We start from the raw sequence: 22,584 nt of genomic DNA, 5'->3' as shown, positions 1-22,584 counted from the left end.
TATATATATATATATATATATATATATATATACATATACACAGACACACATATACATACACACACACATACATACATATATACATATAAGGAGATTATATAGTTATGATTTTTGTCACCAGTGTTTTCCCTCTTCTCCCTCCTGTACAAGAAAAATTATCTCAGGCTCACAAATACAAAAAAGAGTGATTTTCGATCTCATTGATGCAATGGCCAGAGGATTTAAAAACTGCTGGTCCAACTCTCTTAGGTGTTACTTTGAAGCTGTGTTACATAAAATGATTATGCTTGTGAAGTGCAATTAGGCATTTGGAGTGTGCTGGTATCACTTCATCATGTTACGGAGTCTAATTATTTCTTCTATTTTTTCCATGATTACAAAAAATTCATTAGTGAGTGTTATGGTTGTTAAGACGCTTAGCTGCCTCATGATGAAGGTGTGTGTCTGTGGTGCTAAATTTCATTTTACTCATAATGATGAATATGTGTAAATTTTGAAGAGTCGTTCTTAACCAGTCCTGATGCAAACAGATGTGTCCAGTCAAATACAATTGTGTCAAGTGTGTACCAGTTTTGATAAATTTTCAGGAGCATTTGTTCTTTGAAATAATAAATGGTGGGAATGGGAAGTATGATATCATAACAATAGCCCCAGAGAATAAACCATGTGACCTAGTGACTGGTCTATATCACAGAGCTAGAAGTTGAGATATTACCATATTTGAAATTCCCATATCCACCGTTGAAATTAATCACAAAGCATGAACCAAATCTTTGAAATTGCCAAGCATAGAAAATAATTTGAATGATTTTGGTGGAAATCATATGTGAGCCATTTAATACACATCCATAAAGAAGCCCAGAACACTTAAGCTAATATTTAAGTGGCTACCTAGTGGATGAATTGCATTGGACAGATATTTTTGGAGCAAACAGAATGCTTTGAATGCTACCTAGAAATTTATAACGTGTGGTTTGCTTCCATGTGTAGCTCCAGGAAGCTTGGGCATCTGTGTGCGGACGAACTGACTAGGAAATTTATTATTTTGATTTGAAAAATTTTCTCTTTTTGTACTTAATGAAAAATGAAACAATGTGTCAAAATTGCAGAGAAATTAGACACATTGGCAGAACATTCGTTTAATAAAAATTAAACTGACCAAAATAATATTCAAATGTTTTTTCATGCTAGGAATATAACTGTGAAAGAGGGACCATAAGTTTTCATTTTCATTCTCAGTTTAAGAAATCAAACTCATACCCAAGGGTAAATTAATAGAGTGGTATCAGTTTCTTTCAGTTTTTCCAAATGCGTCACATAATGTTGTCTGTATCATATGACACTTGATCATGCACTAGTCAAGGGATGCCAGTAATAACTATTCCATTCATAGTTTTTTTATGATGATTTAAACGAATGAATTTCAATGATATGGTATGAGAGAATTTGCAAGAAACAATGGTGAGTGTACACTTAAAATGAGTGCTTGAGTATCACTTATTTCGACCTGAAATACACAGATGAATTGTTATGTGTACTTGAGCATGATCAATAACACATGATATAGACCTTAGGTATCAAAATTTTCTCAAAATTCATTCCTCAAATGCTTTCGAATGTACTCAATGTTTTATTGTCCTGGAAAGAGATGAAAGAAGTACATACCTACCTTAATTCCTGACACCTGACATGCCTCAAGGTCTTGTGGATTGCCATTTTTTTTAATGATTGATAATGCAGGTGTGAGCAGCTGTTTGAACAATATTTCTTGAATTGAATTCTAGTATAATATTGAATGTGAAATTCCAAGTATCTGAGAGGCAATGTTCATAGATGCAACAGTGTAAGGCAATATCGGCTTCTCCCACTGCTAGTGGAAAACTCCCACTTTCCTTCCCTGTGGTGCTGTGCACCTGAATTTCTGTGGGTTAATGTAGCTTTTTAAAGCTGTTTGTTAGATTAGCTTTTGTTAAAAACCAAGCTTTTGCCTCTCCAACCAGTAGTCATGTCCGGACCAGTTTTTTGGGTCCTCAAAATCAAACATCATCAGGATGTATTTTTTTTTGTTTATGATAAACTTCTGCTTTGCATGATACAACTATACCTCATTCTGGGGCCAACCACATTGGCTATCAGTTATGACTCTTTTGCATATATTCATCTGGATTTATGCCTTTTTATTTTTTGTGAGAACATTTTTCCATTCTCTACTTTTGTGTATTATTCTGAAGGTGAGAAAATATACTAATGTATCAACGGAAAAAGTGGTTAAAAAAAACAGCATTTGTTAAGATTCTGTGGGGTTGATTATAGCATACCGTTATTGGTGTACCCATGCTACCAAAATGTATCGTTGAGAAACACCCTGTTTTATTAATAAAATGTATTTAAAAACTATTTAGTTTCCATGAACAATGATAAATTTACTGAAAATTTGTTTACATAAATTTGTAGCACCAATTTCGAGAGCTAATTGAATTTTGAATTTGATTATGGAAAAAATTAGGAAACACTTAAACAATGTTGACATTGTTCATAATATTTTATTTTTTTCTTTATTATTATGATTAATAATGTTGTGGCAAAATTGTATTTGATCGATGGAAGTGACCATAGCAGCTAATTCACCCTTAATTCCAACAGTTCGTGAGTTCGGTCATCTTCAGTTTTGGTGGCAATAATGTATGTACAATCTCTGAATGTTCTAAGTTGAACCAATAAGCCAGCATGAGGTGATGACAGATCATGGCTGACTTCTCACTTTTGGTTTAACATGAGGAAGACTGTGACACACTGCACTGCAGATGAAGGCTTTTAAACATGACAAAGACTTTGTGAGAACAGTAGGTATGCAAGTGCCTTGAGTAAATGTCCATATTGTGTGATTATTATCGTTGTTATATTTTGATGATAGATGCCCTAATCAATGGAAGGGTGGCCATAACAACAAATAAAAATTATGTTGAATGTCAAAGGAATTCACATAACTTATAAGTAATACATGTAAAAAAGAATATTTTAGGGCTTTCTATACAATTGCAAAATAAAGACATCTATCTTACCTCTTTTTGTGTACATTTATTTTTATAAAATTAAGTTTTAAGTTTAATTCAGTTTCATTTAAGTTTTATAACCTTATGTTGAACAACTCAACTTCAATATATGTATCCTTGGTAGTTGAGGGAAATCAAACTGATGTTATTCAGTCCATGAAATAAGTATGAAGGAAGGTATTATCAATAATTTATTAAAACAAAATGCACCTGCTCTGCAAAAAACACCTTACCAATTCCAGCCCTATAATTATTCATTTAGCTATTCTAGGTATGAATTATAAAGGTGCAATTGTTTTAAGAAAGAGTACCATCCAAAAAAATATTTTCATTAAATTGGTCATAAATATTAGATAAATTTTTGGTATGGTAGTGCTATGGGTAGAGAGCTGGTCTAATGATTGAAGGGCTCATGTTTGATTCTGCGTGATGCCCCTGGACACCCCAAAAAGTGTGAGTTTCTGGGTACCAGATCTTCCTGGGAAGCTAGAGGTGACAAGAGAATGAAACTTGTCCCCACGTACCTTGTGAATGTGTGGAATTTCATATACCATACAGGGATTATTAGTACAAGGCGAGTTTAACCCTAACCCATCAACCAGCCCTATGGGTTGTTTAATATGAATTATATGAGAATGGATTATATGCATGGAATACCAGCGTCAAATGTTTTGTAAGAATGAGGCTTGCACACCGAGTTATGAGAATTATTTTTCAAACCATGCCTCTGAACTGTTCCCATAAAAACTATAAGCTAAACATATTTCCTTTGATATCAGTAGGCAGTATGACAAGGCAGTGGCATACCAATTTTTTTAGTATTTGTCAATTGTATTTTAATGCACATTAAAGACATTAACCTTCTGATAATGATTCTATGAATTTGATATTGCTTTGACCATGCATTGGTTAATCACTCTCATTTATGTCTAAGTATTGCTCTGAATTTCTCAGCTGGCAATGTCTTTTGATACATGGACTAACTTCAACTATATTTGAATGCCAAGAGGAGCAAAAATTGCTTTGGAAATAGTTTTTTGTGGTTGCTACTATAAAAACTAGATACATTGCAGTTCAATGGGTGGAGGGCTGAGCAACTGACCTGGGGGCCTCCCAAGGAATTCCTCTGAGCAGCGCCAGCTTCATCCAAGCTGTGTGCTTTCTTAAGATTTTAGCTGTTTATACCTATCTTCGGGTGATACAGGGGAAGGAAAAGGCTTACTTACCCTAATTCATGAATTTTACAAACTATTGAGATTAGTACCTGTTATTTAAGTTCTAACGTCACCTAATCAACCAAACTTTCAATTTATTACAGAGTTTTATATTTTGTATTCCTTGTCTATTCCTAATTAATGTCGAAAATGTTTGGAAGATAGGCTAAGTATCAAATAAATTGAAGAAATAAAAGTAGAAAAATGACTTACCATCACATTTCTTATGAGATAGAATAACATTAAACTACCTATTAAATATTTAGACTAATTAAATGGCCATATGCACCTCTACTAAATCCTTGTTGCACATCAGTGAGGAGTCACCATATCAAGATGCTCGAAAAATTTAAGTATCGAAAGGGTGTGCATCAAAAAAACTTTATTCAACCACTGAATATAAAGTAACACAAAAAAATGGCTAACTGTCATTAATTATTACCCAATCTCAAAAGCATGAGAGCAAAGATCTCCAAAATATCATGTTATGTGCATGTATCTCGTACATAAAAAAATAGTTAAATAATATAACAGCATATTCATCCAAAATGACAGAAAATTTTCAATAAGAGATTTCATATATCACCCAAATGCAGAAAGTTGATATGGCCATAAATATTATAATTTGGCTGTTTGTGAATAATGTCGGGGATTAAGAACATAAATTTGAAATGAGTTATTGACCGAGATTTCAGAGGTCTTATGAAAACATATGGCACTATTATTTACCAATCAAATTCTTTCTCAAATACTGAAATTCATGCCATTAATAGCCAGTACATGGAAAAAGGCACAGTGATAAACCACAATAATATCACAATATTAATTTATTTCAATTTCAGTGTGGTCTCAAACTGATTTTTTAAATATTTTCTGTCCCTTGAGTAACCTGATGAATGCTATCAATTGACAATGATTGCCAGACTTAAACATACAATTATGTATATTTGAGAAGAATAATAACTCATGAGTTGTAAATATAAAAGATAATAACAGAAGAGAAAGTCATTGGTAAGAGTGGAGGCAAGCAGTCAACCTAGTCACCCACATTACAATTATTCATTCAAGCAGCTAAATCTTGAATATGGACGTTTTTTTCATTAATATATAATGATTTGAATTTGCTGCATAAGTTCGAAGCTTCTTGGTAACTTAATAACGAAGAAATTAGAGAAATATCATACTTCTGCAAATTCGAGAGCTTCGGAAGCGCTCGAGCAAGCCAAAATTCCTGCTTTTTCAAAATTTAGTATTAGGCGCACATAACATGTTAGGAGGTATCCTCGTAGAAAGTTCCCACTTGACTCCTTCTACTACAGCCGCGAGAAAACTACCTCATGCCCTTATGACAGGTGAAGGCATCCCATTGGCCGAGAGACTGTGTAGGCGGAGCCTCCAGCCCCATTTTAAATATCCAGCCAATGAGCGTAGCTTTCTGATTCCTTTACTTGTGGCCTCAGGAAGAATGCCTCAGCCAATGATATACAGTGGCGAGAGTAAAAGGAGGGGAAATTATCCGGGGTATGAGTAGCCGAAGTAAAGTCGAACCTTCTACGAGCATACCTCCTAGCATGTTATGTTCTCCTATGACTAGACTTTGGAGACTGAATGACGGGAGGAAGAATATACCGTATTTTCTCATAGATAACGCGCACCTTATGTATAACGCGCACCCAGAACTTTGCAGTTATCATGAATTTGTATAGATACCGCGCGCCAAGGGCTTCATAGTTATCTTGAGGGTTTATATATATAACGGATGTGAGTGTGTAAACATACGTCTATGTTCAATTTTCATTATATAACGCACATCGTCATTTTTTCGATCAGCTGAACATTTTTATATAGATAACGAGCGTGTTGTCGATGGGAAATACGGTAATTTAAGAGGGGTTTATTGTAGTGTCGAGGGTGAACTTGTGTTTTCTTAGAATACTTAAGGGAATAATTGCTGTACTATTGCAAAAATAAGATACTAAATATTAAATAAACAAATTAATTCAAATGTTAGCAATTCACCGTAAAAAGTCATTTCACCCAGGTTTGGAACCTTAATCCCTCATGGAAAACTCACCCATTTGCATTCACAAAAGTGAGCGACTGCACTTAATTTGGTATGGCATGATTTCTTGCAATTTCTCGTTAAGTGAAATCTTACTTCCCTGCACGAAGATGAAAAGTGAGCATTTGGCTGACTGGCACAGCCTGGCCCAGGTGTGGAGGACTGCGGAAGTGGACAGGGTATCTGGTATGCCTTGTTGGAGGCAGCAAAAGGTTGCAAACATTCCTGGAGAAGCAGAAGCTATATATGAGATTTATATACAATTTTACACTCAAAATGATAATCATTTGCCGGTGCCTAACAAGTTTGTCATTCAAATCAAGTTCATTTTTACAGTGATGAAATACATTTCTCTCTGCAGCAATATAAGAATTCATGACGAAAAGGTATACAATATGTATTACAGGTAGTATACTAGTCCTAAAAGCAATTGTAAACATTGTTTATGGTGACTTGTTCTATATATAACCATTCTAGTTATGGAAGTCGAAAAGGATATTTTGAAGAGCATAATGGTGTGAATTGGACGGGATTAAGGGAGGAAGAAGGTACTCAGAGATGAAGAGGGACCCGATGTAGATATTTTGCTAGGAGTCACAAAATATTTATTTAGGAGCTGTGTCCATCCAAAAACCTACCTTAACCGGTAGATTACCTAATAATAATAAATGATGTGAAGTCTACTTGGATTTTATTTATGAGGCAATCTGCCGGTTAACGTCGGGTTTTCGATGGACAATACTAGCAAATAAATATTTTGTTTCTCCTAACAAAACGCAATCCAGCTACCTACTCTATATCAAGTCCCTCTTCATCTCTGAGTACTTCCTTCCTCCCTTCATACCGTCCAGCATCCCTATCCTGTTCCTGCCCCTTCCTCGTTTGCCTAATATTCACCCCTCTATTACAGTTTTCAGCGTCCCACTATCGGCCAATACGCCCTTCATCCACTTTTCCTGCCTCCATAGGATTTCTCCCAACAAACCCCTGTCCTCGCCCACCATACCTAGCACTTCCTCCTTTGTTTTCCTTTCGGTCCATTTCACCTTCTCCATCCTTCTCCACACCCACATTTCAAAAGCCTCCAGTCTCCGTCTATCCTCTTGCTTCAATGACCACGTTTCCGCGCCGTACATAGCTACGCTCCATATTAAAGTTTTTACGAGTCTTTTCTTAACATCCTTACTCAACGTCCCCGTCATCAACTCCCTCCTCCTTGTGAAAGCCTCTTTGCCAAACGCAATTCTTCTCCTTACGTCCTTACTACTTTGACCGTGTTGGTCCAAAACACTACCGAGATACGTAAACTGTTCTACCTGCTCTAGTTTTTGCCCACCTATTTTAATGTTTAGCTTAGCCTTTTTATTTCTAGAAAATCGCATAACCTTTGTTTTATTTTTATTAATTCTTATCCCATGTCTATCGCACTAAATTTCTAATTCGCTCAGCAATGCTTGCAACCCCTTGACTCACTGACACACTAGAGCTGAGTCATCAGAAAACCAAACTGATTTTATGTTTTCTCTGCCGACTTTGATTCCAATCTCCAGTTCCTTCCATGCATCTTTAATCATTTCCTCCACATATAAATTGAATAACACCGGTGATAATGGGCAACCCTGCCTTATACCTCTTCCCTCCGGACTCTCCGTTCCACACTCGCACTTGAGCCTTCTGAGACATGTACAAGTTGCAGATTAGCCTCCTATCCCTCCAATGTATTCCTATTTTCTGCGATATACTCATTAGCTCTTCCCAATTCACTCTATCAAACTACTCTAACACTGATCTCTCGAAGTCTTCCAGTCGGACTCCTTCCTCATAGATTCTACGAATCAGTCCATAGAGTCTCTCCCTACCACATTTTCCTAAGCCTTTTAGAAGTTCCGCAGGAATGTTTTCTACCACGACGGCATTATTTGATTTCATCTCCCTTAATGCCCCCTCCCATCTCCCTCTCATTGTCGAGTATGCCTGGACCTAAGCTATCTTCATCTACGTCATATTCTCTACTTTTTTATTTTAGTACCTTTTAAGCCACCGCTAGAGCGTGTGCAGGCGGTGAATACACACCAGACTAATTTTGATCCGAATACGACCCTACGATCGGAAAATTGTACTCTGATCCCTTATCGTTCGTGGAAAATAATTACATCTAAAATCTATCTGTTCTACTCTCTAATTCTATTAACATTGACTCTCCTACCGAAGTACGATGGGGGTAACAATATATTTTCAGCATCACTGCAGAAGAGACCTCATTCCATTTTATAAAAGAGCTTCAATCTGTAATTTAAACTTCGCTCCGTGAGTGATTGCTGCTCTAATATTTTGTATACGCTACTAAGTTTATCATAACAACGTTTTGCAAATTCTACCTCCTCTACGGTGAACGCGATCCAATTCGGCAATTAATCCACCTTCGTGAGGATTCCGTATACTTGCAGCATATTCTTAATGACCAATAACCAGCGAAAGATGGCATTTCTCTTCGACCTTTTCATCACATTTACCTAGTGCTCTTTTCATAAATCCTAATTTTTTGTTATTTTGGCCACATATTCCCCGTATGCATTTCACCCAGAAGAGATCGTAGGTGAGGCTAACGCCTAGGTATTTAATTGAGTCTACACATTCCATTTCGGTGTTCCCAATGCAGCAGGCGTTCGGATGGCAATTGCTATTTTTCCAAAAAATTCTCATCCCGCACCTTTTAAGTTTAATTCTAATTGCCAAGTGTCGCACCAGCGTTGTATAGCATTACGGTCATCTGATTAAGCGGCTGTGTCATCAGGATTACGGGTATCACGGTAAACTACTGCATTGTCGACATATAAACGTATCTTAATAGTGACTACGGATTCAATGTCGTTAATGTAAAGTAGGAAAAAAAAGAGTTCCGATAACACTTTCCTGGGGAACACCTGAAGTAACTTCTATTGCATTTGAGCTATCTCCATCTATGAATGCCCTTTGTACCCGACCATTCAAAAAGTCTTTAATTCAAACCCGGAGATTTTTATCTATGCCATGTGCCTCTAGCATTTTCAATAATTTACTATGAGGTACTATGTCGAAGACTTCCTTAAAATCTAGGAAAATTGCGTCCACTAGAACATTACTCACTACCGAAGTAAGAATATCGTGAACAAAAAGCGCAAGTTGAGTCTCGCAGGATCCTTTCGGGATTTTTCATTACTAAATCCTGATTATCGACGTGTCTCACGATCGAACTAGTAACTATATGTTCCCTAACCTTGCACAAAATGGATGCGACGGAAATAGGTCTAATTGCTTGGTTCCTCTTTGTCCCCGTTTTTCAATATTGGTATCACGTTAGCCGTTTTCCAATCTCTGAGAACCTTGTGAACTATCAGCGACTTCTTAAATATTATTTCTAGGTACGACGCAATTTCCGAAGCGAGATCCCTATACGAGCGGCTATTTCATCGGGCCCAGAGGATTTATTAGGCTTAATATTTTTCAGCAAACGTTCTATTTCATTATAAGATATTTCATTTTCGGGCATCGGTGGATTGGCACGATTTGGTAAGCTATCGGAGACATTGGTGAAAACACTTTGAAAGAAGGTATTGAATAAGTTACCCTTTTCCAAACTGCTGGTTATTCTTTCACCTTTATCATTTTTTTATGTCTAAGCTTGTTGGCCTAAGTTCTCTACCACAAAGTTCTTCTATATATTCCTTCCATCTGTTTGGACCTCTTCTGTTTCAACTATTAGCATACCTAACTTATCTCTAACTGTTAGCACAGATCTTCCCTTCTTATTTCCTGCAACTGTTTTCTTCTTGTATGGCGCACCAATTCCACCCTTCCTCTGTAGACTTTCCATATCCTTGCATTGCATCTTTCACCATGCTTCTTTCGCTTTATTTGTTACCCATCTAAATTAATTATTTAATTCTTTGTACTTCATTTTGCCTAAATCTGTGTTTACATTCTTCCATTTTCTTCTATTATCCATCTTTGCAATCATCTCATCCGTGATCCATGGTTGCCTAGTCCTTTTCACGTTAACGGTTCCAATGGTGTCTTTTGCGGCATTCGATAACCCTTTCTTGATACATTCCCATTTTTCTGCGATAGTACTCAGCTCTTTACCATCCTCCATTATTTTCTCTGCAGCCTGCTGGTACTCCTTCCTTGTCAATCCATTAAACACGTCTACATTCCATTTCTTAACCCGCCGCCCTGCCTGATCTTTTTGAAACAGATGTTACATTTCATAACAACTAAATTGTGGTCTGAGTCTGCATCCGCTCCTGGGAAGCTGTGTGACTTTATCACACTGTTCCTAAATCTGTTCCTAATCATAATATAATCTTACTTATACCTTTCTGAGTCATCTGGTATTTTTCATGTATACCTGTGCCTTCTGTGGTGTCTAAACCAAGTGTTGGTGATGACTAACCCCTGTCTCCTGCGGAACTTAATTGCTTTCTCCCCACTGCCATGCCCCGTGCCTAAACCGTAGTCCCCCACCTCATTGCCATCTCTTCCTTCGCCTATCTCTGCTTTCCAACCCTGCATCACTATCTAATATTTCCCTGCAAGTACACACGCTATTATGTCCTCTAACTGATCGAATATCCTATCGACTTCTTCCTCCTTATGATTGCTTGGCGGCATGTATACCTGAACAATGACTAAGTTCGTCGGATCTGCTTTTCTCTCTCCAAGTAATATTCTATCCATTGCTTGTTAAATGTTGACTATGCTTCTTCTTACCTTTTTATTCAATATTATGGCAACCCCTCTTTTTCCTCATCCACTCCGCTATAAGTGTATATTATTCTATTAGTATCACTCCAGTAATGCCCGCTATCCTTCCATTTCTCTTCGCATAAACTTAAAATATCTATATTCCCTCTTTCCATCTCTATCTTAATATTCTTTAATTTTCCTGTCCTCAACATTGTCCCACCATTCCAATTTCCTATTATAACTAATTTGGTTTTCTTCTTCTTCAGCATATTGTTCTGCTGCTGTCGGTTTTGCTTTGCAAGGTATTCATGAGATGACGACCGCAGAAGCCTTGCTTCTCCCTCTGCTGGGCACAACACGGCACATTGGGCCGAACCCCATAGTGCCTGGACTGATTTTCTCTCCACTGTCTGTTTTTAGTCTCGGGAATAATAATTGAGGTGGTTCCCAATGGCCTCCCTCAATAGTGTTTTTAAGGTGACACCATCACTTAATAGCCGCCCCACTGGGAACAGACGCCTTTGCAGCCACCTCACTGAGGAACAGACGCATTGAGGACTACATTTCTTCTGGCTCCTAAACTTCATGCATATGATATATCCAGCACAGCTCTTGGGGTCATTAGAACGCAGAAGCCCTTCCACCACGTCAAGGCTGTAATCAATAGGAGGGCTGCTTGTATTAGGCCTGAAATATTAAATTTAAGTAATTTTTCCATTCTTATCACAATATTTTTCAATTTTATTTGTATCAGGAATATTAACAATTATATGAATATTTTACATCCAATAGAAAACCATTACGACATGCCTGCTGTAGATATTTTTCCATAAAAAGTATCAAAATTCTTACGTAGGTACCAAAACTGACAAGGACAACTATAAAAATATATACATGACTTCATAAATAGCTAGATGGAAATGTTGTTTTCTCAGTTTTATACAGCAGCATCATGTTACTATCAACCATAAATGAAATGATCTACATCCCAACAATGAAAAACATGCAGGTATATGTTGATACATAAGTTCTAGGTTAATCACTCTTCCAGGACACCTATGTTTACAATAGTATTTCAAACCAAATGTTACTCAAATAACATATTACATACATCATTAGCTACTAAATACCTATTGGTTATTAGTATGCAACATAATGGCTAAATGTTCTGCCATTTGGCTAATCATAACACACTACAGTCCATTAGTTATATTATTTATGTACACATTAATGCAACAGGCATCAATGAATCAGACTTATTTTGATTATTTTCTCAAAAGAAAATTTGAGATACAAAAATAAAATATCTACCTAATAGGTTTTAAAAATACTGTTATAATGATGGCCACAAACAGCGTTGAGTTTAATGAGAGTAAATTGGAATGAAAACCTGGTGAATATGATGGAAAACCTGGGTATCCCTCTGTAACAATTATATCTTCCAGTGGTCCCCTATAAACATCTCTGTCTGTGGAATTGTAATTGGCATAGTACCACTCTGGTAAACGTGAACGCTTTGAATGTTCTTCCGATGGCCATTTGGTGAACCCTATACCACTTTTTGTTCTGTCTTGCTTGTGAAGCTCTATGTCATGGAACTCAACGTCGACAGAAGCCTGAGATGCATGAGGATAATACTCTCCTTCATACTGTGATGAGTACTGCTGATGATGCTCAGATGTCTTAGAAACCTAAAAATGATAATAGTAACAGTTAATGCTAAATACAAAGATTATGGCGGTCACATTTCAAAATTATAACACCATTGATATCATATTCAGGAAATTTACATCCAAAAAAATTATATCAGAAATATCTCAGATACTTGCATGCGTTACTCTTCAAATATCAAGATTAGCCAACCCTTTATAAGCACTGACATTTTCTGTACATAGCATGGATATTTTCCACAAAAATGTTTCAAAAAATTAGTAACAAGAATGTGGTAAATTTCCATAGTAAAGTAGTCAGTGACAGAGGCATAAAAGGACAGTTGAACTATTTAATTAAATTTCATATACTGCTTACATTTATCTTTAAGAAATTTTAAAAATTAGTATAATAAAGAAATAATTGACTTCTTAACACATTGACATATGTGCAAACTTATTATCCTGTAGTGCGGTAGGTAAAGGAATGAGGGAGAATATAAATCTTAATTTAGAAATGATTGTTATTTCACTGAAAATGTCACTAATTTTCACAACCAAGATATTTTATTAATTTCAGTTACTTAAGTGAAATCAGATTTATGCTTAAGTCAATCCTCAAATTACATTTTTTTCCTACAAAATCTGGTAAAAATATTCTCTTTGTCTCATTGAAAAAAATAACCATTGAAGAAGATGAATAACAAGTCAATAATTAGTCAATAATAATATCAACAATTAGTCACTAGAAAATGAACTTTGCAACTCAATGTATTAAGGTGTTATTACCCATGTCTGCTGGCAATACTTAGGTTATGCTACCTTGTAGAAGTTGAACAAGTAATCTAAGCAGTGGCACATTACATTAGCATATATGTATACCTTTGTGACTTTGGCTTGTCCTCCTGGTGCAAGAAGATATGAAGATAAGTGTGTCCCTTGAGAGCCTGCCTGAGATGTTGTTGTTTTGGTGGACTTTTCTCTTGGTGGCACATCAGTTGTGGAGTCCAACTCACTTTTTGTTACATTTATTCCTTGTTCAACTGGAATGGGGAAGTTAACAATTAGGTAACTGTAGGTTGCTTTTATTCCTATACTACAATATTTCTGTGAACTATGGTTCTAAAGAATTATAAGGTTACACTATTGTTAAATCAATTCATTATTGAAATATTTTTATGAAAAATATATCATTATCCTGCACTTAGATCTTTAGATTTGATTACACATTTTATAATACTATATTTAACAGACATTAGAGAAAAATGCAGAGCGAGAATAGTTTTCATCAATGGACAATTCAGAACAAAATCACTTATAACTTTAAGTCAGGGATTTGACATCAAAGAAATGGAGTGTATGTTTAAAATGCTATCATAAAAGTTAAAATTTAAATAATTATTTAAACTTTGACAAGGTTACTTAAAATATATTTGGCATTCAAACACTTCTAGCTTCCTGGGGTAAGAAGCTGAAAAACCTAAAATGAGTTGGCTTTCGGTAGCTTACTCTGATGCACGACAATCTTATCTTTTCCTTTTGTAAAGGTGTACATTGGCTCCAATTTCAAAGGTTTTTTTCACATAAAAAGAGATTTTTAAATATAAAGACCATGATGATTCATTACCCCAAGCTGATTGAAAATTGGTTCACATGTTCCCTTGAACGAGAATACGCAATATTCCTAACAGCTTTGTCTTTGGAATGAATGAATCTTTAGCTGCCAAAGCATTTCCCCAGAGTTCAAAGTATATAATTTATCAGATGGCTGAGATAACAAGTTGAAAAATAAATTGAATCCAAATATTCTCAGGGTATTTTGGGTTTTAAGTCAGTGTCGCAAATACATTGTTTTGGATAGTTTAATAAGGCTAACGGATACTTGTGATTCCCATTCTAATCTTTAGTCAAGACCAAGCAGCTTTATATAGTCAGGGCAATCCAATGAGGAACCATGCAAAAATATTACCTACCAAGTTTTATTATAATTTAAAAATGCATTGCCTGAGAACAACTTGAACCACCTGAGAAACAGTACCAAAGATATACACGATGGTATCACAGGACTGAAAGTATTCTTCCTGTTCTTTACCTTATATGTAAATGCTTAATTAATTGAATAAAGTAAAAGAATAACTTGTTGGGACAGATACTCCTTCGATTGGAGCCCTAGGCAAATAGGCCTTGTTGCCCATTGGGTCAACACACAATTGAATCAGCTCCCACAATCAGACAGGAAAAACAACAGTAGAGGTACAGAGGCGAAACATCAAACCTCCAACCCAGTCCAACATTCTTTAAATTTCTGGTGCGACCTAACAGAAACTAGTGTATAAATGTGGACAGGCCCTTGCCCCTCTCATAAAGTAATGATGCACAAGAAAATTAGGATGGGAGGTCATGTATTATCATCAAAAACAGAGGTAAACCTTGAGGTAAATTATGATGGACATACAGAGGTACAGGGTGGTTATTATTACAATGGATAAATTAGACAAAATCAGGGAAGTTAGAGTCAAGAGGCAGCATTCAATAGGATTTTTTATTTTTATACATGGTTCACAACTTTTAATAGTTTCAATGAAAATACCATGGATATGATGGGGACATAGCAGCTCCCAAAGAATTTAACCTTTTTTTTTTAGGTTTTGAACTTTAGCATTGATGGTGTTCCGTTACTTAAACTGCCTGGTTTTGAGAATAACATGATGATAAATTAAAGTCTTATTTCATTTTGGTCAAAGTTTTTATAAAAATTAGAAGGGATATTGGCAAATTTGCTATGCATAGAATGTTACTTTAAATGATAGTATTTCTCATAACAGAACCAACCAAACCAAAGCTATCTACCCAAGGGTTGGTTTGATTGGTGAGGGCTGAGGCCACCAAGTGCTGAGCCCATTTCTCAAAGCATGCACATATATTATGGCTCATCAAAATTCTTACAAATCGTCTTGAGTGAATCACTAATGGAAATACAGCATCCTAGGCATCACCTGCTATCAATGATTGTGTTATAATGATGCCATGAGCATTGTTCAAGCATAATATTTTCCATAAAAATATGATAAGCTGGTGAATCTAGGATATAAACCTGCATGCATAATAAAGTTATAATTCATATATGGATTGAAATTTGAACTGTAATTGACCTGTAATAAACAGTTGTTATTATTATTATTCCGATACCAGGTAATTTACTAAACTTGAGGCACTAGAGACATGATTGGGGGATAATTACTTGATAGCCTGATTGTGGAACTGAATATTCATGTGAGCCATTAGTACCTACTCAATGGGTAGGATATCACCATAATGGCACACTTTGGAAAGTGTGAAACTATTGGGCTGACAAAATGACTGCGATCATGTTAAAAAATTGGTGCAGAAAAAATAAAATGTTTTGCATCAATTTTCCAATTTTTCATAGTAACTTCAATTTTATTGCAGCCATTCATTTTTCCTACAACAAAAAAGAACTTCCCACTTTAAATATTGACTGTTAAAAGTAATTTTCATTTGCCTAAAATAAATTTAATTTTACCATGCATATTTTTAGCAGCAGTATACCAGTTTTTAGAAAGATTTTTGAGCTTATTGTTTGCCTCTCTTTGCCTTACATTCCTGGCATTCATCCCTCTGTTGCCATTTCAGCATGTAAATAGCCAGTAAAAATTACTTTGGGCAACTTTCTCCTTAGGGATATTGTTCAGAATTCGCAGTTGGAGAAGCATTTTCAAGCAGTTGAATGTGATTGAGGTATAAAACAAGATTCTATTCTGTCCAATTATTTATAATAAAAATGAATTAACAAAATTAAAATATTTTGATTTACAGTTTTTCACTGTTATTAGGCTCCATGATATCATGATTAACAGCATTTATTTTATAAGAGATGAATAATGTTTTGAACCTCCTTCTCCCGTCTATTTTGAGATAATATGGGAGTACAAGTTCCATGCAGACAACAAATATGCTATCATAATAGGTTGTGTGCCTTGAAGTTAACAAATAGAATTTCTACTAAGTGCTAAGGTCACACATAAAGTAAAGGGAAAAGTTCCTATCCCTGAGCCAAATGCAAGTATCTATCAGGTCCTGGTTTCTAGAAAATCGTACCACTTCACATGATAGCTGAAGCTGCTTAAAGGTTTCACTAGGGATTTGAAGAAGAAACCTTCTTGTCAGTAGTTGAATGCTCTATTCACTAGATTACCATGTGATAGAACACCTTAGAAAAATAAAATTAGAAGGGAAAAGCAGGAACATTTTAATTTTCTTCCCAATTTTTAAAATCCTGCCAACTATTATTATTAGGAAGTCCACCATTTAAGGTAGGTTTTGGATGAGCACCGATTGAACACTGCTACCACTGTACTGCTCCGAAGAATACACAACCTGACACTCGACAATATAACTGCGCATATTTTCTACTATCATTCCATCGAACATGCTTATTTTCCTCCTCCTTCATTTCCTAACTTTTTCCCTTGTATCAGTCTTCAGCATTTTAGAACCAATCAAAATACTCTACACCCAATGTTTCTGCCCTCTTTGGAACTCTCCAGGCAAATCTCTCTGCTCCCCCATTATGCCTAGCATTTCTACATTTTACCTTTTCTACGTTTTACCTTTCTAATTAATTTACCATTACCATTCTCTCCAAATTATGTACATATGCACTTAAACCAGCTTTTCATTCCTTTCTAAAATATATCTTTTTTTATTTTTTTTTATAAATATACTCTTGGTATATTTATTGATTTCCAATTCTTATTATTAATGCAATTAAAAAGTTTTTGCAACATGTGAAATATCTATGTACATTTGCAACTTTTGTGACTTTTCTTACAAAATGGGCACATAAAACATTTTTCATAGTTTGAACAGTAAATTTGCCTTCATATGAAATGCTTAAAAATATTTAAATCCATTTAAACATCTTTGCTCACTAAATTTAAATGTAGTTTCACAACAAGGGTTTGTTCTGACTCCTGTTCGGAAAAATTTTGTTACCACTCTGATTATCCAATCAACATGCTTCTTATTTGTCATAACGTGACTCTCAAGTGAGCAGACATCCTTGTATCTATCCCTATCAAGTGCCGTAACTGAAACTGTCAATTAGCACCCTAAACACCCAGGATCAGTGATTGATGACTCCCAAAAGTATTTGATGTGAGCATTGTAACTAATTGGAATGCACTTCAAAGAACTATTATTGTACATTACTAACAAAATTAAAAGAAAGACATTCATAAAGTACATATACTAATTTTGTGTGGGTTACATTCTTGAAAATATTTTTCAAACAGTTGAAAAAAAAGGGATAGAAGTTTTCAAGCCCTCACAAGTGAAAGAAATATGCCTTACATTCAATTTAAAAAAATTTTTCCCAGTCTATGAGACACACTCTGATTTTCAGGCTAGAATTTGAAACTCACTAGGATCTGGCAGAAAAGGATTTAGTAGTTTAATGTAAAAACTTGACATGAAGAAAATATTGTTACATCAGTGGCTAAATCAGCGTTTATTATCATAGAATTCTAGAAATTTGCCGTCACTGCTAATAAATCATTACTGCAGTTATTTACAAAAGGGTTTTCACTTTCCTCTTATGCAATCTCACCTTCACTTCCATCCTATGCAGTGCTTATTTCAAATTTCTAAACAGATATTATGATAGTCTCACTTTTAAATGTTTGACAGAACTATGTCAACCAATCACAAACATTAGAAATCAACCACTGTTTCATTCATCCTGTTGGTGAGGCATCATGAGTTGGTGCCTTATAACATATTTTTCATATTCAAATGGCAGTACTGTTCTATCGTAGATTGAATGCACCTATTTATAGCACATCTACAGAGACTATTTCTCTTCACAAATCCTTCTATCATGGCTTTCTCTCAGAAAAATCAACAATACACATACCTATTGCTTATTTTCTCACTTCAATAAAAATCATTTTTGTTGAAATAGGCATCCCGTTCATTCTGTGATTTATTATACACTTCTTCACATGTTCCTCAAGCTTTGGTCATTCAGGAGCACATGAATTTCAAGTTCTTTTCACTCATATCTGTATTTACTAATTCACCTTCTGCTTCCTCTATTTTCAGTTGGAGGTGGGCCAAAACATCTTTCAGCTGCCCTGTTTCTATAATACGAACATGGCTTCAAGTTTCAATGCAATACTATATGAAAATATTCTCTCTTAAGATCCCATGAATTTACTGTCACTTGACCTTTTTATGCAATGCCTACTTTCTGTCATTATTTTGAGGATATCAAAATTTGTATTTAAAAAACCATTTCTATGCTTTCATGACACTCTCACACTACTTAACACTGAGTGCCTGTAAACTCAAAGTTTATAGAGAGAGACAAGATGAATGTGTTAACAGAGGGAGAACATCCTCAGTAGCCCAATGTATATAAGTTTAGCAGCAACATCACATGTGACATTTGGCTAAACACGCTACATTGTATACATTTACAAGTAATTTGGGATTTTTTTCCGAAAGTACTTTCAAGGAAATGTCAATTTCTTCAATTAAGGAAATATCAATTTCACTCTCTCATCATTGAACTTGGTTGTTTTTTTTGTCATAAATCCTTGACCCCACTGGTTACTGCCATCTCATTAGATAATTATATCATTTCTAGGATTCTTTATGGTAATTTACATAATAATTAACTTATTGAAATAAACATAAATATATCTTCTTACCTGAACTTTTGGTTGCACCTTTAGGTTTGGCAGAGCTCATCCATGTTGTTGGTAATGTGAACTCTTCTGTTATTATTAAATCGTTTGATTCATTTGCAGGTCGTAAAGTGACATGATCTTTGCCCATTGACTGAGTTGTGTGGGCAGTGGACTGCAATACTGCTGAAGGAGAATTCTCCCATGGTTTGGATGAGGAGGGCATCCCTGTAGATGGAGCATGGGATGTTGCAGTTGTTGCTGAAGTAGTATTAGTCCTATCCACATTCTCCAGCAATCCACTACGAACTGTAATTATTTCAGGTACCGTATGCACACTGCCACCTGGCCCTCTTCTTACATTCTCAGTTTTCACACTGTCACCATTGTTCTCACCTTCATCAATGACCATTATAGCTTTCCCTACACTGCCCTTCAAGCCTCGATTGCTTGTGGAAACAGACCCTACTGCACCAACCTCAATACCAACATTCTTCTTCAGTTCCACCCTTTCCACTGTGCCAATGGCCCTGGTGCCTGTCCACTTTGTTGGAAACCTACCCATGTTATCTCCCAGAGATGGGAATGGCCCAGGTATTCCTGTCGGTTCAGTTGCTGTGGAAAACTCCCTCACACTCCCATTCTTGTTTGTTCTTGTGGAATCACCTTTTGTGGAACTCTCGGGAGTTGGAAATGGATCAAAAGGTTTCACTGTGTTTGAAGGGAAAGGTGGCCAAGTTTTTTGATCATAATGAGTGGTGACTGTTACTGGTGAACCATCAAGAGTTTCTGCTGAGGTTGCAGTTGAAAAATTGTTGGAGGGGAAAAGTGTAGCCGTTAAATGTGAGATCACTATTGGTTTGTTACTCAGGGAAGCTGTCCATTGTCCTTTGTCCTGCGTTGCATTCTCTGCAGATGACGTATCTAACTTCCCTGTAATGGGCACAAAACCACCAGAACCTGGGAAAATTGGTCTGAAACCAGACTCGAGTTTAGGGCGACTGATGGAATTTCTGTCTGCCATGACCTTTGGGTTACCTCGTCTGCGACTTTGCCCATTTGCCTGACCTCTGAAGGGACCATTGACTCTTGCAACCTTAGCTGTTCCACCAGTTCTCTTCTTTCCAGAACCAAATAGACTGCTCCATGTAGGTAATGGGATCCCAAATATAGAAATTCCACCATTGCCACCGGTACCACCATCACCATCTTTGTTGTCCATCCATGATTCATTCTTGGGCCTTGTTCCTGCATAGATGGTCGGGGTGTCCCCTGGGATGTAATCGTTTGATGCTTCAGTCGTGGTAGGCATTGTTACAGGTTCTGTGGTCGTGGTCGTTGTGGAAGTCAGTGAATTCAGATGCCCGTTGTGACTGTCATCCACAATGTTGTTGCCTGTATTTCCAAGAGGTCCAGCAGGGTGAATCTCATCAACATACTGGTCGTAGAAGTACTCAGATTCCTCAGGTGATGGTGGCTGTTGATGCTGAAGTGAAGAGCTTGGTAATGGCCTGGCCAGCAATTCCTGGGGTGGGGAAGCATGTGCTGAAATATTGAAAAGATGATATTTTCTTAAAATGCTGCAATGTTTTAGCCACTTTAATAAGTTACTGCTTAAAAGATTCAAGTAAATCAATTATTTGGAAATTGCTCTTTGTCATCATAAAAAAAATATCTGAAAGTCAGTCAGGGTTACTCTTGTTTGCAGAAATGAATATGTATTCACACCAAAGTGTTTTGTTTCTAAAGTAATGTTTGCATGATTCACCACAGAAGCAATCAAAACATATTTAATGAAGGTAATAAACGAAACTGCCTAATTTAAAAGTTTCACTGGTCATGGAATGGTGCAATGAGGCAACTTTTAGCAATCTTGCAGTGGAATGCTTAATGCTCCTTAATGAAAAGGCATACAAAATGAAGTAGGATTAAGGAAAGTGAGTTAATAACAACCAACTCACTTTAATTAAACTTTTTCATTTCCATGGGCATGTACTTATGTATTTCCAGCTTCTCCGTTTTTTTTATATCCTTGGCACTCATGAAAGCCCATTATTAGACAGTTGTAATGCTATGATTCTGTGATATGTGAGTGAAACATTAAAATTACACAAAACTCATTTCATCTTATCCCTGGCCTTTAAAAGAGACCATGTTGATTTTTTATTCAGATATTGATTGCTATATAATATTAAATATAGTCCTTCAAATTTTTAATATTATTATAAAAGAACACATTAAATAATTAAGTTCGGATGAAACATAATTTAATTATAAATAATCATTAAAGCAATTCTCTGTTCAAGTAGGTCTTATTTTCATTTCTATGAATGATTCAAAATGTCAATTTTATGTGCACCCAAGATTTTAAGATCTACATTGACACAGAAGTTTATATGACTTTTTCTAATAGTCCCTTTCATAATGTGGGCATAGAAATATTTCCAATATGTATATCTCTTAGTCTGAATTCTAGCATATTAGGTTCATAAAAGAAAGAAAGAGTTACCATAAATGTCTCAAACAAGAAGGGATGTCATGACAGTATGAAACCCTTCTTCAGTGGGAATGCAACTCTTATGGCCAGACGATAGACTTTTCTGAGAATGATATAGGGTTGATACAAATAATAAACAGCCGCAACTTTCACTCCAACATACCTTTGGAACCATCTTCATTTCTGCAACTGGTTTCATCATCACGGTTCTCCAAATCTTCCACCAAGGAGGAGTCACCCCTTGCGCTAATCAATGCAGAGGTGGCCAACTGTCGTTGGCAATCCTTACGTGAAAGGCGCTTTTGATGAAGTGGGGTACCATCTTTGCACTTTATTCCTTGCCTCATCTCCTCCTCTTCATTATCTCCTTCACCTTCCATCTCTTGAAGCCATTCTTGCAACCAAAGAAGACGACAGGAGCACGAAAGTGGATTACCTGAGAATGAATGTAAAAAATCAATATTCTTCCCTCTTCTCCAATATGTCTCTCTTGAGCATTCACAAAAAATCAATTTCCTAGCCAATCCACAATGATACCCAGTTAGATTCTGACCGCTTTATTCGCATAGTTAGCAACTTGGTAAAACAATTTCATAATTCCATAAGGTCATGTGCATATGAGAATTGATTAATTCAATTTAGTTGATCAAAATTGATTAATTTAAAAGTCCGGT

Source organism: Hetaerina americana, unplaced genomic scaffold (assembly GCF_022747635.1).
Source record: "Hetaerina americana unplaced genomic scaffold, ioHetAmer1.1.p SCAF_7, whole genome shotgun sequence".
Taxonomy (NCBI): domain Eukaryota; kingdom Metazoa; phylum Arthropoda; class Insecta; order Odonata; family Calopterygidae; genus Hetaerina; species Hetaerina americana.
The sequence above is the reverse complement of the archived record's forward strand: the minus strand, read 5'-3'. Positions refer to the sequence as shown.